Here is a 14,106-nt window from a genome sequence, read left to right on the forward strand (position 1 = left end):
TCCAAGGGGAACCAAGAACTCAGCCCAAACTTGATGAAGGTCAGCGTCTGGACGTCAGAAAACATTTCCCCAACTTATTTATTTATTTACCTTTTCCCCCTCACATTGACCCCGGTTCGTTTACGAAGGAGATGTTTTGACACATTGGGAAAAAAAGAGAGGTGAAACATATAATGGTGAGTGCAACTGAGAACTCAAGAACCGCAGCTGAGATGCCTGTCATGTTGCAGAGAGGGGAGAATTAATGAGCAAGCCTTCGGGAAAGGGAAGCAGATCCTTGACACCTTCTGGAGGCTTTGGCGCTCCTGATGCAAGCCTGTGAAATGGGGTCGTGCCGCTGGGGCTATTTACTGTACGTTGGACAAGAGGGGGGCCTTCCCTGCTCGCTCGCTCACTGCTGAGTATGACTTCAGTTCCTGTTCAACATGACTTCCCATCCTGTGTCATAAGAGCCAAGCCAAGAGCTAACCCCACACACACACACACATACCGCCTTCTGCCTGTAGGATTACCTTACATGGTTTTGTGATGTGGTATGCTCTTATCCAAAAGTCAATAAACAAATTCATTCATAAATAAACAAACTATGTCAGGTTTTGAGTTGAAACCAACTCTCGACACAGTATCTAACAAAGGATATGGAGATGTCTGTGGTCTTTGAGATGGAAATCGCCTCTTGGATGATAAAAAGCTGGGAGTGCTCTTGCAGGACAGGTGTCACAGTGTCACATCCTAGGTGAAATAAAACCTTTCATGTTGGTCAGGATTATAGGCCATCAACCCAGAGACCTGTGAGGAAGAGGCACAGGTGAATGGCCTCCTGGATATGCAACCTCCTTGATATGTACCTCTTGGATATGCAACCATACCATCAGTTTCTCAGCTACTCGATTTCTCATATTATTTAGTTACAATGAAGTTCCCTATTTTATTTTATAGAATTCAGTTTTATTGGATTCCTATTTAATGCATTCTTATGTTCTTTTACAACTGTGTCTATTTCTAATGTGAACAAAAGTCTCTAAAGGCGGACATGAAACTTCCCTTCAGAACTGACTGTGACTCGAATTGTCTATGTAGTCCACTGTTTTCTATTTAAATTTGTCCTATTCTACTCAGTTAAATATGTTGCTCTTAATGATCTTTTTTGATGTAGTGACTCTAGTGTCTGTCATATATTTACTTTTTTATGATACAATCTAAGAGGCTCCTCTTTTTTCTTGGATTGACTTCTATTTTCCATAAAAATGTCCTCCTCTCTTAAACATCTGTTCCTAATTCAACACGATTTTCCCTACTCTCAGCAATTTGTTGTGTTGAAATATATGGGTATAATATGGATTTAGCAAAAGCGTGGTTCTTAAAACACTTCTTAAACTGAACAAAACAAAGCCAGGCGCCCAAACTCCAGCGAGTGAAATATGGCGGTTTTCTTTTGGCTAATTTGCTGGAACGGCGGGACATTTCCTGCCTCAATGACTCGTGTCACAAAGGGTCAGAGGCGTAGATCATGTTCTGATTGGTCGGTCAGCCATCCAGGCTGCTGGCTGAAAAGGTGAAGACAGTGTGCAACACAACACAAGTCTTGCTGTTGATTGAATTCCACTTTCAGAATTCCAATTATTGAGAAGAATTTACATAATTTAGGGAAACATTTAGAAAGAACACTTATTTAGTATATATACTTTTTTAATCCCGTGAGGGAAATTTGGTCTCTGCATTTAACCCAATCGGTGAATTAGTGAAACACACTGCGAACACACAGTGAGGTGAAGCACACACTAATCCCGGCGCAGTGAGCTGCCTGCTTTAACGGCGGCGCTCAGGGAGCAGTGAGGGGTTAGGTGCCTTGCTCAAGGGCACTTCAGCCGCGGCCCACTGGTCGGGGCTCGAACCGGCAACCCTCCGGTTACAAGTCCAGAGTGCTAACCAGTGGGCCATGGCTGCCCTATTTGTTTTATTTAATCCACAGAAAATGTAATGTATTTCCATCAACATTTTTTAAGCACAATGAACATATATTGTAAATATAATAGTGCATTATATGCCACGTTAACACACATCAATATATCACTGTGATTAATGCCAATATTGTATTTGATTTGGCATGAGAAGTCAATCAAGCTATAGTCATTTTTGGTTCACAACTTAATTATAAATTGTAGCTGAACTAGCACTCAGTCTTACAATAGTTGTAAACGTTTGTGCAAATATTTTTCTTTCAGGATATTCGCAAGAATACCATTCAGAATACAAACACTTAATTCTCAACTACAAGCCTACCCAACAGATAGTCCAAGAGGCTTGAGTGCCCTCACACACTGCCGCGACCGTCGACATGCAGAATCCACGTTAAGTGTCAGAGCATGAACTGTGAAATTGTGACGCCACCACGCTCAGTGTTAATGGTCCCTGACCCTATGCGGTGGTCCATGTGTGCGCCCACTGCTCTGGGACACACGGGGGAGGAAGCCGGGAAGAGAGGGTCATGTTAAGGGGGCCCCGGATGGATAAGGCTCTTAGCCTGGGGGCCGAGGGTGGCTGCAGGGGCGACGTGTGTGTATGTGTGTGTGTGTGTGTGTGTGTGTGTGTGGGGGTGACCCCCTTTTGCTTTGATGCAGCTAACCTCGGTCAATGCAGAATGCTCTCTGCCGCCTCTTGCCCCCCAATTGGGTGCAGACAGCTGGGTTCCTCATGTACCCCCCTCCCATACACACACACACACACACATTCCCACAGTGGTTCTCAGACAACCTGCCCCAGCCCATGTCACAGACATACACACGCACGCACACAGGAAACAGAGGGGTCTCCGGGGTCACCTGGTGCTGTGATTAGATTTGAGCATGGCCAAACAGCAAGTCATACATAAATCATTCAGCACTGCGTGTGGCCACTCAGACACCTTTTTGACATCTGACACCTAGGAAGTATGGCATTAGACAATTATTTATATTTAATTATTTATGAAGAATAAGCATAATCTCCTTCATATTTGTATTAATTATCACACATTATCAATTGAGATCATTTTGAATTACATTTCATTGTTGGTCATCCTGTTGGATTTAATTTTGTTCTCGTTATTTTTTCATTTATTTTCATGGAAATTCTACAGTTAGCCTGTAATTGCTCTAGCAATGATTATGCTGTCAATTAACAACTGGCTTAACATGTGTCTGGGGATGGGTATCTTAGCGCAGGCTCATGTTCATCATTCCTGCCCAATTAGATCCAATTAAATCACCAGGTGCACAAGAAGCCCTTTCTCAACATACAATTACCACACTAATGACCTGTTTTCTGATAAAACGATACATTGACTGACTGTCGCACGCCCAAGCTTATCCGCATTAGCAGTCAGAGCTCCACTCGACTCGTCCCTCAGGAGTCCCGCGCTGCGGTCTGGAGGAAGGGGCGCTCAGGGAGCAGAGAGGTGGCAGCGGTGACCGCGTTGCTGGAGGAGAGGAGAAGGAGGAGGAGGTGGGTTATCATCGCGTTGTTGGGAAAATAATAGCCCCGAGGTAGACCGCGGCAAACAGGAAGGGTGTGGACAGGATTCGAGTGCAGCTGCCGCGCCAAGCGGCGTCTGTTCCCACAGTCTTTGATCTGCGGGCACACTGCGCTCTGTGCCACGAGATAAACACGCTGGGAGAGCCAGTTTGTTTGTGTTACACATAACTCCTTAATGAGATGTACCCCGGCCAGCCGCTGGGAGCCCGTGAGAGCCAGATGGAGAGAGGTGGAGGAGAGAGTCGGCGGGCGCGGGCAGTGGGAAACGTGTGGGGACACCGTCGACCGCTCGCTAATTGATCACTGACAAGGGCACCATTGATTGCCGCTAGCCGCAGTATTTGGGTTTGCTGCGCCGCCTCTCGTCCCGGGAGACTCTGACTTCCGCGCATTCCCCTCGTCGCACATTATGTTTTCTTAAGCCTTTCTCGCATTGCTGTGGCTGCTTTCGGCAACAGGGAAATTCAACAATAGTCCTGTCTGCCCATTTTAGTACTATGCTGTGTAAAATTAGGCCTGGCATTCTTTCAGTTGTTGCTATGCGTTTCTGATCGGTTAACTTAACCGTTTTATATCCTGAAAATGTCAGTTAAACTGCGTAGTAACACACATGTTTGGACATGGTGTATTTACATTGGAGTTTTGCACAGACCATTAAGTTTAACTTAGCTAAAGTATTGGTCCTGAGACCCATAATGAGTAGCTGACTTTCATATTCCTATTTGTTGGCAGGTTTAAATATAGTCGTTATGTTCCTTTACAGTGGTGTCTTTTACAGTTTTTTTCCCGGGGATTTTGTGAGAGAGTGATCTCGACTGTCCTACTAGACACTTCATAAACTGTTACACTCACCTTGGGAATACTTGCTTCTGAGAAACACTGTGGCATGAAATGAGAGGGTTTGGAGACATTCTATTTACACTATATAAAGTCAGTGAGACTGACTCACTCTCTTGTATATGCAGCAGGCCTTTGGGTGTGTTTGTAATCTCCCAGAGATAAAGCTTTGACACTTATATTTGTGTTGTTTTCATTCTTTTCTTAAGGAAGAACAATATTTGTTTTAGTTTGGCCAGCGAGGATACTGTCATCACTGAGTGCAGGGGGACAGAAATAGCCTGGTGTGCTGTGCTTATGGTTTGACTGTACAGGAACACAGTCAGCGTGGAAGACTGCCTTTTGACCTGTGAACTGAATCAGTTGCTCTGTCCGATCCCTCATCGGCCACCATTCTCTCACCAGTCTCCAGAGGGCAAAAGGCTGTATTAGTCTGCGAAACGCTTCAAAAGATCATAGTAGAGGTTAGAGTGGTGAGGGTCACCAAGGACTAAAGACAGCCCCCGGCCCCACCTTACTTCACTTAGAAGTACCCAATATACTCACGTACAGGTTTCCCCTGAATATTCTACCCTTTAGTTCGTTTTACAAAACCCTAGAACCTTGTTCCACAATCATTCTGTGGAAGAAACTATAACTGTAATTATAGACAGACAGACAGATAGATTAATAGCCACTCGACCAGGGCCGGTGGGATTTGGTTTCAGTATGTGTTAAGCTCTGCAGCACATTGGACAGCAATGTACATTACACATAGACGCAGAATACACATACTATAACATGAAACCTACAAATGAAGGCGAATAGGTTTAGTGGGAAGAAATCTAAATTGAGGAGTTTAAAGTCCTAATAGTTATAGGGTAAAAGCTGTTCATCACTTTGACTATGATGATCATAGTCAAAATATGCCATTTATTCTCTCTCTCTCTTTCTCTCTTTTTCCCCTCCTCTTTCTTCTTCTTCTTCTTCTACTGGTTCCTCCTTCTACTAGTTCTTATGGTGATAAACGTTGCCAAGAAAACAAAATAATCATTAATCTGACAACACCATCTGCCCTTTGATGCTTTATACTGCTGATTCAAAGATTTTGATTTCAAATTCAAGTCACATTGAAAACATTGAACCACAACATATAAAGTAAAGGGTCAACTAAAATCCACAGGAATATCAATGACCAGAGTCCATCTCCTAGTTTCTGCTGAACGCAGGCTTTTTTTTCTTCCAGAGGCAGACATTTCAGTCCTTTGGCAAACACCATTGTCATTGGAGCTCTCTGGCTTGTGACAGTTTTGTGGTCTACTAAATAGACAAAGCGTTTTTTTAAGCCATTGTTCTGATCTATTTATAAAGCAAGAAAGTGCTGAGAGACAAACAACCACTCAGGTCCCAAAGGTATCGCCGGCGACCAGCGTTTTATAAGACTCGCATGTGGCGTAACCCCCTAATTAGGCCCCATGGTTATTGGGAATAATGAAATATCACATTTGTTTTGACTATCCATCACCCCTTACCAAACAGTGCAGAGTCCAATCGCTCTTTTGCGGTTGATGTGAAGTCGCAAATATGCATGAGCCGCTCGCGGGACTGGACTTTTTCACACACAAACAGACTTTTTTAGAGAAAGTGATGAACAATACAAACTCCCACACCCAACTGGCAAATAATAAGAGCATTGAAAACGCTCTCGTCTGTGGCGATGATAGTTTATTTGTGTGTGTAGCGATAATGATTAATAAAAGCAGTATGTGGGTATAACTGCTTCGACAGGGTTCCCTGAGCTGTCACATGGTGTTCCAAAGAGCAGGCTGAAAGTGTTCCAGACAAGCCAACTCAAGCCAAGAGGGAGTTGTGTGTGTGTGTTTGTGGGGTGGTGGTGGTGGGGGGAGGGTGTTGAGCCTTCAAATACTAGTGATTTGTTATTATAATGATATAAGAATTATTCATTGCAAATTACCATTGCAATGGAGCCCCCTTTTTTTTTTTTTTTTGGCCGGTGAGTCTCCATATTTAAATCGACCACATAAACCTCTAACTCCTTTAAACGGGCGGCAACCAGGCGTGACCAAAGTGTGTAATTTTGTCACGTTTAATGAAGAAAGGGTTGATTATTGGTCCATAGAGTGTATGGCTGTCTTTCAGGCGCATGCACACACACACACACACACACACACACACAATCAGAAGAAAAGAAAGGCCTCCATCCCACTCGAAAAAAAAAAGAGAGTGGACGGTTCATTTTCTGGGGGCACAATGGGCTTGGAGCTGGTCGGCACGGATCGGCGGTATGCAAAGTGAGCCGGGGCTACTCGCACGACCCCACCACCTCCCATTATTGAGCGCGACCTTTGTCAGAGCATGCATTGTGGCCACGCAACCCCACACGTTCCAGAGATGCTGGCGAAGGGGCGCAGGGTGTGGAATCCGAAGTCCGGCACATTCCCCAGAAGAGGGGACGAGGGTGTGGGAAAGACCTGGAGGTTTCAGCACCCACCCCATCTCCTCTTCCCGCCAGCCTTGCATCAGCTGATTCTGCCCTACGTTTAATTCCTGGTACAGTTTTCCCATTTATGCCAGTAGTTGTGGAGGGGGGGCATGATGGGGCATGGTGTGGGGGTCAAGCTTCTGGGAAAGTCTGTGAAACAAAAAAAACCCAGTGGCATAAAGTGCGGAACGTGACCAGACAGTTTCACTCGCTCAAGTCTCCCTGCCCTCGGATTGCTTTGATTGTACCCTTTTTTTTTTTTTTTTTTTTTTTTTTTTTTGTCCTAATTTATGCTGCTTGTCAAGCAATCAAAGATCCTTTTGTTGTACCTCACACAGAAGCAGGTCACATGTGTCCAGGACCACCATCACACAGATGATGGGCCCTTTGAATGCTTTTTTTTCTGTCTCTCTTTTTCTCTTGTAAAATAAAGATCCTAAAAATAAAGACTTTAAAGATCCTGTTCATTTGGTCAGTCATTGTCCCTCTCCTGAACTGGACTGAAATCCTTGCTGTTTTCTATGCAGTATCATCTCACCCCTCTTTGAAGGGTTTTTAATTTCCTATTCAAGCTGGAATAGAGATATATTCTCATTACAACCGTCATAATAGAACATAAATAATGTGAATGTGGTGTGGAGCAGCCATGCCAAGCCGAAAAGAGGATTTCGGAGGAGCTTGTGATAATTTGCTCAGAAAGTGAAACCAGTTGTAGATTTATGCCGTCTTTGCTCTCAGACATTTTCTAATTAGCATCTCCGGGACATCATCTCCCTAATTACTAAGTGTGACTCGGATAGTCTGAAATGAGTCAATGAAAAGATGTGTGAAGAGGAAAAAAAACAAAAAAAAAAGCTCATGCGCACACAATGACTAAAAGAGGTGTGGTGTGAAGAAAGAATGCAATAATGCATTTCAATTAAAAGGCAAGCAGCTCAGGGCTTCAACTGGCTGCTTGATTTACGGCGCAGTCGGTCGCCTCCTAAACAATAATGCATCCCTCATGGCGGAAATAGCTTGACGTGAGAAGCGGCAGTGGGCAGACAGTGTGGCTGTGCCATCGTCTGGTCTCGCGCTGAGGTCATCTGTACGCCGTGTTTTTGGGAGTCGTCTGAGTGCTGAGAGAGGGACAGATAACGTGTCATTGTATCTTTTCTGTCATATTCCCATGCCACTCACACACATACACACACACACAGAGAAAACATACAGTGAGAACCAACTGAACTGACGTGGACTGGGGAGAACGTCACCAAAACCAAAAAGTCTGCATAGCCACACTCAAAAGTTCTCGTACTGTTTTGATATTCACCCATCCCCACCCCTTCTCACCCTCTGAAGGCCACCAGAGGCATGAATAAATGATTTTTCTCTCACGGCTCTACAGGGCCGTATAGGAGCAAGATCCTGTTACACACAACACTACTTGAGCCTGTGCTTCCCATGCACTCCCAGGGTGTCCCTGGGTCTCTCGAGTGCAGTGCTGCCACCCAGGTGAGCAGATGGCACCCTGCACCTGTTGAATATTTCACAGTGGGAAGCACCACGGCGAGCCGGCCCCACGGCAACACGCCCTGCCAGCCTGCCTCCGTGACGTGACGTGACGCGACGGTCAGTGGCATAGACGGTCAGCAGCATAGACGGTCAGCAGCGGCAGCCAGCAGGACTGCTGCTCATTGGATGCCATTATAACAGGGGCGCCACGGCCAATCCGACACAATTAGGGCCGGCCGGCAACACAGATGAGGGGAGATAGCACTGATTGTAATTACGTGTTGATCCTGCGACCTCCGCTGCCATCATCGGCTGCACAGCCAAAACAGACATTAAATCACCTTGTTGCCATGCCGACATGGGAAGCAAAGTTGTCAGGCCATTAGCAACGAGGGTACAGCAACCACACTAAGCACGGGGGCCAGCGTTGTTTTGTTCTGAATTCTGCGTTCTATCACACACACACACACACACACAGACACCGAGTTGCATTGCAGTTGCTCTCCCAGGAGTGACTGCTGTTTGGCTATTGATGTTGAAATGTGTTTACTCCCCTTTAAATAGATATCTGTCAAATGGGAAGACATGGTGTGCAACTTCATTATACTCTAAATGAGATAAACATATGTTCCACTGAGCTAAGCCCATTGTCAGACGGTTCGCAAACACCTTTATATAGCACATAACTAAGTCTGCGCCACCTCAGGGTGAATATAAATAAACGTACAATTGCGTATATCCTCGTTCGACAGTTCCGGGAGCTGTCACATAATTAAAATGAAAGCCGATCCCTTCCCTTCACTCTGAAGAGCTGAGAGATTGCTGTATTGTGAAGCTGATGAATGACATTCAGGACGGAGCACTTGAAACTGTTGGGTCTACGTAACGGCCACATCTGTCTTCCCTCTAATGCTGTGATTATAATAACGTCATGTCAGATGTGAGCAGCACTATGCTTGACCTTGTGTGTGCATTCTTTATAAATGCGCACACAAGGTTATCAAAGCAGTTTAATGATTTGCATATTAAAGCAAGTGAAATCATGCATTCATTCTTTTTCTACTTATGCCTGCTCAAAAAAAGGATTTCATGTATGAAACATGAAGGTAAATTTGGTAGATTTGTAACCCTCCTATTATGATAAGAGAGAGTGGGAAAAAGAATTAACAATCTCTCCTGTCTATATTTGAAATTAGCCTTCATACATTAACTATACCACCAAAGTAGAGTTTTTTTTTTCCATGAGTTGTAATTGCCAGAAAGAGAGAAAAAGTATGTGGGAGAGAGAGAGAGAAACTGAGGGGGATAAATGAGTGACTAAAAGCGACAGTACAAGTGGAACACACGTGCACAGAGATGGAGAGATAGAGGGGGGAAGAGAGGACCGAAGGGTAGAGTGAATGACAAAGAAGAGAGAGAGAGAAAAAAAACAGTGCGAACAGCCGTCAGTTCCCTGCGGGGCTATCTCTCTCTTTGAACAGCACCAGTCCCCCCACGCACACACGGGCATTTCCTCCCTGCTCTCTGTGGAGTACCACGCCTTCGCCCTGCCAACCTGGCAACCCATCCGCCCACTCCAGCGCGGCACCTCTTTAACTGGCACAGACAGCGGGCACGCTGGTGCCAGCTCCACCTGAGGCCATAGGGGGGTATCTAAGAGCGTCTGGGTGGAGAGGGGCTCCAGTGCTGACGTGCCTCCGTCGGGGTTGGGGGCTGGTAGTGGCAACAGCAGTGCAATAGTGCAACAGTTGGTGTTTGGGGACACTGCAGAAAGAGAAAGCCAAAAACGTTGGCGACCACATCATTCACATGATACGAGAAAGAGAGCGCAACTTATCTCTGCTGTAACATCCAGACAAGAGCGGTTCTTTTTTTCTTCTTTTTTTCTTAATTTTCCCCAAATGTCCTTGCACGCCTGGTTGTTTTGCTACTTTGTTTCCAACATCCGTCAATCAAACATCTCATGCGGTAGTCTATTTTTATTTTTGCTTAGCTAGATTATAATGAAGGATCCGTTACTTAACTTGGATATCATGGGATTTTAAATATTTTTTTATTTAATGTATGTATATTTTAATGTAATGTACAAGGTCAATTGTAAGATACCCAGTGTCTCAGGTGACCCCATTTGAATTTCAGGCGACCCCACATGGAGTCCCGACCCCAATGTTGGGAAATGTCATAAGGTCAAAGAGCTGAGACAGCTATTACTGAAAATTCTGGTCAGAGAAAATAGGTGGATCCAGTGTTATATGAAATTAGACTGATCAAAATACTAATATTGATTTGATTAATACTCATAAAATTGCTATTTGGTAATTAAAAAATAGAATTATTGGCAAAATTTTTGTGTTGATAAAATCTCTTATTTATTACATGTACATGTTAAACTTCCTTGTATCCTTAGGCATTTCAATTTTATTTGTGAACCAGAGAATAGGCCCAATACTGAATTAAAGTATTGCACCATCATTATACATTTTGACCTTGCTTATAAAAGTTTATAAACAGGAATCCATATATCCAACGTAGGGATGTAACGATTACCGGTATAATGGTAAACCGCAATAAAAATGTTGACGATAATAATTACCGTTTTCATTTCAAATGCATGATTAATACGGATGATTACCACGGTGTGGAAAACGTGTGTTTAATCTTTCCTAGCTTCATCCAAGCCTGCTTTTGACATACAGTAGGCCTGGTACAATGAAACAAAACTGGTACCCAACTGCAGGGGCGCCTTAATACCACCTGAGGCCCCTGGGCTACATGTCTTTAAGCCCCCCAAACCGCAAATATTAATTATGATTAAATGATACCCGGCCCGCGATCTGACCCGCCTATTTACATAACGTGCGCTTTTGGTTAATAAAGCCTAACATGCAGTGTAGTCTATCATTATTGAGACTATGTAAAACATGTACTGTATATAAACAGGAACAGAAAGCCCTCCTTAATCACGTCAGCCTACCCATGACATCGCTTATCAAAAAGGCTAGCCTACTGCACGAAAACAAGCGTTGAACTTTTAAAACACTGGCTGTAGCAGGCTAAGTTAAAAGATGGGTTACACATATGGACGTTTCAAGCTTTCAAACGTGCATGTGTTTGTCGTGTCCGGGTTTTTTTTATTCTGTCTACATAACACACCATTTTTTAAACGCAGTTTGGGAGGGACAGAAATACTTTTGGCCTACATAACGAGCAGCTGGCTCATGTGACGTGAACATTGGCTAGGCCTACCTTATGCATTAGCCTATCACTACGTACCCTACATGGAGACATACAGTATCTCACGTTAACAATGGAGAAAACATAACGAATGGGTTAGCACAAACTTAGCTTTTGATGAACGGAGATGTAGATCACTAAATAATTTCTTTGCGCAACAGCCCATGTTCTGCGTTCACTCCAGTGAGACAAGTGAAATACATGTTTTAAAGCCGTTTCATTGCCAGGCATTTGCTATAATATTTACCTGCTATGCCTTCTGTTTTCATGGACAGTTACAGGAATCCACGTCATTCGTTATCGTTGCTTCAATCCTACCCACGTTATGTCCAGAGTTTGTATGATAAGTTTGTCAGTCAGTTTCAGCCTCTCCTCTAGCTCCTCTACACACCCGTTGGGATTTATTAAGTTTGTTACATTTTGTTACACTTTAGAAGAGAAGTCATTGTCATTGTGCAATGTGCTCAATTATGTAGGCTAGCTCCAGAGTAGGCTAATGACTGACGCCGCGAATACGGACACGGCCGTTCATTATTATTGATTATCATTATTATTATTAGGAGGCCCCTCATTGGTCGAGGCCCCTGGGCTGAAGCCCAGGTAAGCCCCTGTATTAAGGTGCCAGTGCCCTACTGATTCTGTTATCTACTTGATGGATTTAATTGTGGCACAAAGCCAATTAAACATGACCAAGGAAAAAGTGAATGGGACAACACACAAAGCCACGGTAACGTTATGCTATTAATTAAGAATGCTCAGTTTAGCCAGGTTTGTTTGTGCAGTCAGGATGTAGGCCTATGAATGTGAAAGAAAATATGCCCTTCTCCAGTAGCAATAGGCCACCTTAAAATGCACCAGAATAAAAGAATCACATCTACTCAGTAACAATTTTTTTACCCTCCCTCAGCACCCCCTCTATGAGCACCCCCAGATGAAAATGAGTTCCAGCGTCCCTGGTTAAATGTTGCACTTTTGATAAGGTTTTGCCTATATTTTGTAATAGTAAATGCTGTCACACTTTTTGAAACTATTTCAGCTTGTGCAGGCCTATTAGTCCTTCCTGAACATATTGAACACACTTTTTTTTTTAAAATATCGCGATAATACCGAAAACCGTGATCATTTTGGTCACTATAACTGTGAGGTTAAATTTTCATATTGTTACATCCCTAATCCAATGACTCTGTATTTATCAATGTGGAATTCATGTTGAACTTCATATCTGCATTAAAAATGTTATAGCATAAATCAAGATAGCGTCTCTGATTGACAAATCTGGTGCCGAACCAATGGATCTGCATTGCGGACAAATCCAATCTAGGATTAGTCAAGAACTACAAATGTATAGAGATATCTCATTTACAGGATCCTCTCATCTCAGATAGAAATTGAAATCAAGAGAAAATTCTTGTTTTCGATTCATGTCTTTTCCTGTGAGCAGAGGTTACGGGAATAGACTGGACCATGTGCGTGGACGTTTCATGGATACGTGCAGGGGGTTCAGCATGGGCTAATTGATGGCCACGCAGCGAGTCAGCTAGGTCACAGTCTGCGGCTCTGGGAAAACTGGACACACCATGAAAGGGGGACCTTCATAGATGCCACGCCACCCCCCCCCCTTGTCTCCTCCTCACCCCCCATACTTCTTTCCCCCTCCCCACTCCACAAGTTCCCATCACGTCTAAAAATACAGAAAAGCATGAGAAGTCACGGATATTGGCGACTTTCATCTGTGAGGAGTGGGACAATACCGGGGTTTTTCTGCATGGGAGCATGGCTGGCTCGCTTAATTGAATTACCATCTTGACATTCGCTCGTGGGACACAGAGAGAGAGGATCGCACTGGGCTCGGACAGGGATGCTGGCCAAGTCTACTGACCATTTTTCCTCTGGTGCCATATAACGGGTTTGGCAAGCGGCACGAACGCAGGATGCTTATTTTTCTCTCACCAGCCGGTTCAGTCACGGTCCGCAGACGAGTACAACTTGTATTGTGCTTAATGATTTTTTCGAGGCTGAAATGTTTCTTTCTCCTTATCGTAGTTAGGGAAAAGGACGTAGATAAATATTTATACTCAGGTCCATACACACCCACGTGCAAACACACACCCCTCTCCCATAAACACACACACACACACACACACACACAAACAAACACACACACATACATATGCACGCACGCAAGCAAACACACAGAAATATTTCATACACCGACAGTGAACATATCACACCCCTCTCCCATAAACACACACACACACACATCCACACACACACACACACATGCGGAGTACAAAGGCTGCATAAATCATTTGTGTGATAGGGCTGAACACTTGCGTCTCAGTAATGGGCCTCTGACAGGGAGAAAGCATGACAGCCCCGCTGGCCATTTCCTCACTCAGGCAGTCGTGCAGCCTGTACACACACACACACACACACACCTCTCTCTTTCTCTCTCACACACACACACACATTCACACACAAACACAGACGCACCGCTCTGTCCCATTCACATGGGCGCACACGCACACACACACACACACACACAC

Source organism: Alosa alosa, chromosome 8 (assembly GCF_017589495.1).
Source record: "Alosa alosa isolate M-15738 ecotype Scorff River chromosome 8, AALO_Geno_1.1, whole genome shotgun sequence".
NCBI lineage: Eukaryota > Metazoa > Chordata > Actinopteri > Clupeiformes > Clupeidae > Alosa > Alosa alosa.